This window comes from Heteronotia binoei, chromosome 7 (genome assembly GCF_032191835.1).
Source record: "Heteronotia binoei isolate CCM8104 ecotype False Entrance Well chromosome 7, APGP_CSIRO_Hbin_v1, whole genome shotgun sequence".
Lineage (NCBI taxonomy): Eukaryota > Metazoa > Chordata > Lepidosauria > Squamata > Gekkonidae > Heteronotia > Heteronotia binoei.
In genome coordinates, this window is record NC_083229.1 from 6,205,651 (window position 1) to 6,212,180 (window position 6,530).

Below are 6,530 nucleotides of genomic sequence, written 5' to 3' on the forward strand. Positions count from 1 at the left end.
AGCTCTCTCAGTCCCACCCACCTCACAAGGTGTCTGTTGTGGGGGGAGGAAGGGAAAGAAGATTGTGAGCCAGTGTGGGACTCTGAGATTCAGAGTGGAGGATGGGATATAAATCCAATATCTTCTTCATCTTCTTCTAGGACAGGTGGACCCCTACTGGTCTGATCCAGCAGGGCTCTTCTGATGTTCTTCTCAGGAGAAGGTCTTGAGCTTTATGCCCTGCTGTTGGTCTTCCAGAAGAACTGGTTGGCCACTGTGTGAGACAGGATGCTGGATTAGATGGACCCTCAGTGGTCTGATCCAGCAGGGCTCTTCTGATGTTCTTCTCAGGAGAAGGTCTTGAGCTTTATGCCCTGCTGTTGGTCTTCCAGAAGAACTGGTTGGCCACTGTGTGAGACAGGATGCTGGATTAGATGGACCCTCCCTGGTCTGATCCAGCAGGGCTCTTCTGATGCTCCTCTCAGGAGAAGGTCTTGACCTTTATGCCCCGCTGTTGGCCTTCCAGAAGAACTGGTTGGCCTTTCTTCATAGGGAAAGTGTTCTAGTCCTTTAATCATTCTAGTTGCCCCTTTTCTGGACTTTCTCCAATGCTATAATATCCTTACAGGCTTGAGGGCCATCTGACAGCAATGAAGATCCCGTGAATTTAGGGGAGGTGTTTGTGAGTTTCCTGCATTGTGCAGGGGGTTGGACTGGACGGTCCCTTCCAGCTCTCTGACTCTATGATCCAGCCTTGCCTGAGCCCCAAGCTTCCTTCTGTTCCAGCCAGTTCATTTTCCTGCCTCGCTCTCCCTAACAACAAGCTAAAGAGACCGAGTTCCCATATTTTAAGAAAAAACAACTAACCACAGTCTCTGCTGGATAGAAGAGCCTTTTTTTTTTTTTGACCCATCTTCTTTTATCTCCTGACCAAGCTCGCCGATGCCAGGGTGGTAGGCGTCGTATCAAGGGAAGGCCGGAGTGCTGGCTCTGTGCATTGTACTCGGAACCGCAGGTATTAAATAAAGACTTTGTTGCAGTGTAATTACAACTTGTGTGCAGGACGTGGCGGTGTGCATAAGCCGGGATTGTTCTGCGGCAAAGACTGCTTGGGGAGCCCCTTTTCACCAAAACACGGAAGCCAGAAAAGCTCCGCTAGGAAACAGATCCCCAGAACCTGTCTTTCACGCTTTGAAATCTATCTGATCTGTTGCCCTCACTGAGGAAGAAGACCATAGATTTATACCCTGCCCTTCTCTCTGAATCTCAGAGCCGCTTACAATCTCCTTTATCTTCTTTTCCCCACAAAAGACACCCTGTGAGGTAGGTGCTGCTGACAGAACTCTCCCAGAAGCTGCCCTTTTAAAGACAACTCTGTGAGAAGCTCTAATTGCGAGTGGAGGAGGGGGGGGGAATCAAACTCGGTTCTCCCAGATAATAGTCCGCGCCCTTAACCACAACCAAGGGTGGGATTCTAGCAGGAGCTCCTTTGCATATTAGACCACACCCCCATGATGTAGCCAATCCTCCAAGAGTTTACAGGGCTTTTCTTACAGGGCCTATTGTGAGCTGCAGGAAGATTGGCTACATCAGGGGGGTGTAGCTTAATATGCAAAGGAGCTCCTGCTGAAATCCCACCCCTGACCACTACATTAAACTGGCTCTCTTTTCAGACCTTAGATCTCTTGCTTCCCATTACAGGTGTGGCGGAACCGGCCCGATTCTGCCTTCAGACCCGGTCCCGTCAGCTCCCTATTGAGTCGCCAACTCCTGGAGGGAGCTATTTCTCCTCCTGCCCCTTGGGCTCGCTGCCACCACCTGCTCAGTCTAGGGGTTCAGATTGAGAGAAACAGGACTCCCAATCCCCTCTCCAGCTATGAGGCCAGGCCTCAAGGTCCTCTGCCACCCTGTACTTGGGTTTCACAGAGACCTCAGCACTTCTTTGGGGCACCCCTGGAGGATTGGCACCTTATCCAACTGCATGCCTTCCCCCTTCCCCGGGGCCGCCTTTATAAAGCAGCGTGGTCTAAAGCGGTTTGGGGATCTATGTGGTACAGAGGTTGACTGCCAGCATTCAAAACAGTAAAAATATTATTTACAAGAGAAAAAGAAAGGGAAAGAAAAACAAAACAAAAACAGTTGCATATAAAAAGTTAGCACAGCACAGCACCCGCACAGCAAACAGCATGACAAAGGAAAGGTGTTATAAACGCATCCTACTGTCCCTGGTCTAAACTTGCCCCGCCTTGGGGATGACTTACTTGGTCTGACTGCCTGGGGGCCTCACAGGCAGGAGCCCCCATGCTCACCACATGCTCCCCTGAGTGCCAGTTGCAAACTGCCTTCTCTTCCTGCTAACTCCAATACAAAGAACAAAAGAACTTCCTGCCTCTCTAGGAGACTTTCTCCCCTAGCGTTGTTGGTTTGGCTCTGGAAGGGAGGGGGGGTTTGGAGGGAGGCTAGGCCAAAGCCTGCTTAGGAGTTTCATGTTTTCCCTCCCAATGAAGCACCAACATTGACTAAAATGGCGTTTCTCCACACATGGTAAGGGCTGCACGGTCTGTACAGGGGTCCCCCCACTTTGACGGTGGGATGCAGCCAGGAGACTTCTAGGGTTGCCATTCTCCAGGGTGGCCAGAAGATCTCCCACTATTACAATTGATCTCCAGGCGATAGAGATCTCCTGGAGAAGATGGCTGCTTTGGAGGGTGGGCTTTATGGCCTTGTACCCTGCTGAAGTCTTTTCTCTCCTAAAACCCTGTCCTCTTCGGTCTTCATCCCCAAAATCTCCAGGTATTTCCCCACCCAGAGCTGGCAATACTAAAGACCTCTCGCCATTAATCTGGGATAATGCCCTTTCAATCCACTGATGAACACAGAGGACAGAGGTCTATCTGTGGCTATAGATGGAACGTTATGTCTGGGAGGGTGGACCTCCTGATGGCACCTGGGTTTTGGCCACTATGTGACACAGAGTGTTGGACTGGATGGGCCATTGGCCTGATTCAACATGGCTTCTCTTATGTTCTTCTGTGACACAGAGTGTTGGACTGGATGGGCCATTGGCCTGTTCCAACATGGCTTCTCTTATGTTCTTATGTGACACAGAGTGTTGGACTGGAGGGGCCATTGGCCTGTTCCAACATGGCTTCTTTTATGATCTTATGTGACACAGAGTGTTGGACTGGAGGGGCCATTGGCCTGTTCCAACATGGCTTCTCTTATGTTCTTATGCCTGGGGTAGTGATGCTGTGTATGCTTGGGGGGGGGGGGCTTCTGGAATTCTGGCCTCACTGGTGGACCTACTGAGGGCACCTGGTTTTCTTGGCCACTGTGTGACACAGAGTGTTGGACTGGATGGGCCGTTGGCCTGATCCAACATGGCTTCTCTTATGTTCTTATGTGTGACACAGAATGTTGGAGTGGATGGGCCACTGGCCTAATCCAACATGGCTCCTCTTATGTTCTTATGTATGACACAGGGTGTTGGACTGGATGGGCAATTGGCCTGATCCAACATGGCTTCTTTTATGTTCTTATGTGTGACAGGGGGTGTTGGACTGGATGGGCCACTGCCCTGATCCAACATGGCTCCTCTTATGTTCTTATGTGTGACACAAGGTGTTGGACTGGATGGGCCACTGGCCTGATCCAACATGGCTCCTCTTATGTTCTTATGTGTGACACAGGGTGTTGGACTGGATGGGCATTGGCCTGATCCAACATGGCTTCTTTTATGTTCTTATGTCTGGGGCAGTGATGCTGTGTATTGTTGGTGCTTGGGGTGCACAACTGGAAGGCTTCTGGAATTCTAGCCCTGCTGGTGAACCTCCTGATGGCACCTGTTTTCTTTGGCCACTGTGTGACCTAGAGCGTTGGACTGGATGGGCCAATGGCCTGTTCCAACATGGCTTCTCTTATGTTCTTATGTCTGGGGTAGTGATGCTGTGTATTCTTGGTGCTTGGGGGGGGGGACACAGTGGGAGGGCTTCAGAAATTCTGGCCCCACTGGTGGACCGCCTGATGGCAACTGTTTTCTTTGGCCATGGTGTGTCTCAGAGTATTGGACTGGATGGGCCATTGGCCTGTTCCAACATGGCTTCTCTTATGTTCTTATGTCTGGGGCAGTGATGCTGTGTATTCTTGGTGCTTGGAGGGGCACAGTGAGAAGGCTTCTGGAATTCTGGCCCCACTGGTGGACCTCCTGATGACACCTGGTTTTCTTGGCCAGTGTATGACCCAGAGCGTTGGACTGGATGGGCCATTGGCCTGATCCAGCATGGCTTTTCTTATGTTCTTATTTCTGGGGCAGTGATGCTCAGTATTCTTGGTGCTTGGGGTGTGTGTGTGCAAAAGCGGGAGGGCTTCTAGAATTCTGACTCCTCTAGCAGAGCTCCTGATGGCACCTGGGTTTTTTGACTACTGTGTGGCACAGAGTGTTGGACTGGACGGGCCATTGGCCTGATCCAGCATGGCTTCTCTTATGTCCTTATAGCAGCCTGTCCCATGCCCTCCCCAGAAAACCAATACATTGTGACTCTTCTCCACAGAAGCTAACTGGCTGGCTAACTCCATAAATCCTGGAAACGACAGTGACCGAAACCCAGTAGACGTTGTGCTCATTTGAAACTGTCAACCAGTCCTCAGTGAGAGAGTACAGGACGCTCCACGCAAGAGCAACTGAGCATCGCAAGCGGGATAGGTTCAATTTTCGAGTATATTCTCTGTGAAGATCACAGCACCCCTGGCATTTTTCTCACCTGGAACTGTCGGTCCTCTCATGGCCGACGGGGCTCAAGGCAGCAACATTCATTTCTGTCTAACAAAGCAATTTCTGCACCTTCTTCATGCTTGCACGCTCGTGCAGAAGGCGGCTGGTTCGTAATAAGGACAGAGAGGCCTGCGGTGGGACGGAATCCTTTTTGCACGCGTACCCCATTCATCCGACGTGCATCAATGTGGTCCCTGCCCCATTTCCTCCCCCTTTCCACTTCAGGCTTTGGTCTGCTAGACAATCGCACCGCCCACAGAAATATCTATTTTACTTGACTTTTATCTATCGTTTTTGGTCTATGGTTGGGACACCGTTGATCTTTGTTTAATTGTATTTGCTTCAGACGCATTAAATTGAGACTGTTGGAGTCGGAAGAAACGAAACTGCATCCAACAGACCCTTGTATTTGCTCCCCAGTTTCCTTAGGTCTTTATGCTTTCTGTGGCAAAAATGCCCCGTTATCTATCAGACTTAAGCATTCCAAGTCATCGCAGGGCATTTATGTTGGCTAGACTGAATGCGTTTCCCTCCAAAGTTTTACAAGGGAGATATCATCGAGTCCCTTCAGGCGACAGACTCCGTTCCCGTGGAGTGAATATCCCCGACTCGATTCAGCATATATTGCTTGACTGTTCCTTTTATCATCATCACAGTAAAGATTTATTTTGCAAGCTTTCTTTCTCCCCAGATTTTGTCTATTCTGCCACCCTGTTATTATTTACTGAAAGGTACTGAGGGGGAGGTTAGCGAGGCGGTGGCAAAATTTTTGGCTGGCATCCTTAAATCTAAATCTGACCATGTATGAATGCATCTGCAAGCTTGGTTTCATTTTGATTCTATCTCCAATGTTTAAATTTTTATATTCTGTGTATCTTTATTGCAACTGTTATGCCATTAAAGGTTTGGTCTGGTCTATATATTATTTGCTTCATTTACATCCTGCCTATTAGGCCACACCCCCTGATGTCACTGGAAGTGATGTCACTAGTTCAGTAGGTTACTTTCCACACATTGACACAGAAAAGGACTTCAACATCTTGAAGGAAAAGACCAACTACGGTCAGGGCATTTTTTTAAATAGAAAAGCCCAGCAGGAACTCATTTGCATATTAGGCCGCACCCTCTAGCAACAAGCCAGCCAGAACTGCGTTCTTGCTCAAAAAATGCCCTGACTGTAGTGCTTATGGGACAGGAAGAAACAAAGGACTGCTGGGAGGTGGAAGTCGTCCACCACTTTCTCTTCTCTCGTGCTCTGTCTAGGCTGCGGTCTTATGGAACTGCGGCTCAGCGGCAGAGCATCTGCATGGCATGCAAAAGGTCCCAGGTTCAATCCCTGGCATCTCCAGTAGAGAGGACCAGGTAGAAGGTGATGGGAAAGACCTCCGCCTGAGATCCAGGAGGCCTATGGAGATGGATCATGGCTCAATGTCAGAGCATATGCTTGGCATGCAGAAGGTCCCCGGTTCAACCCCCATCATCTCCAGTTAAAAGGACCAGCAGGAGGTGATGTGAAAGACCTGTGCCTGAGACCCAGGAGGCCTATGGAGATGGACCATGGCTCAATGTTAGAGCATCTGCTTGGCATGCAGAAGGTCCCAGGTTCAACCCCCAGCATCTCCAGTTAAAAGGACCAGGCAGGAGGTGATGTGAAAGACCTCTGCCTGAGGTCCTGGGGGCCTATGAAGATGGACCATGGCTCAGTGTTAGAGCATCTGCTTTGCATGCAGAAGGTCCCAGGTTCAATCCCAGGCATCTCCAGTTAAAAGGCCCAGGCAGG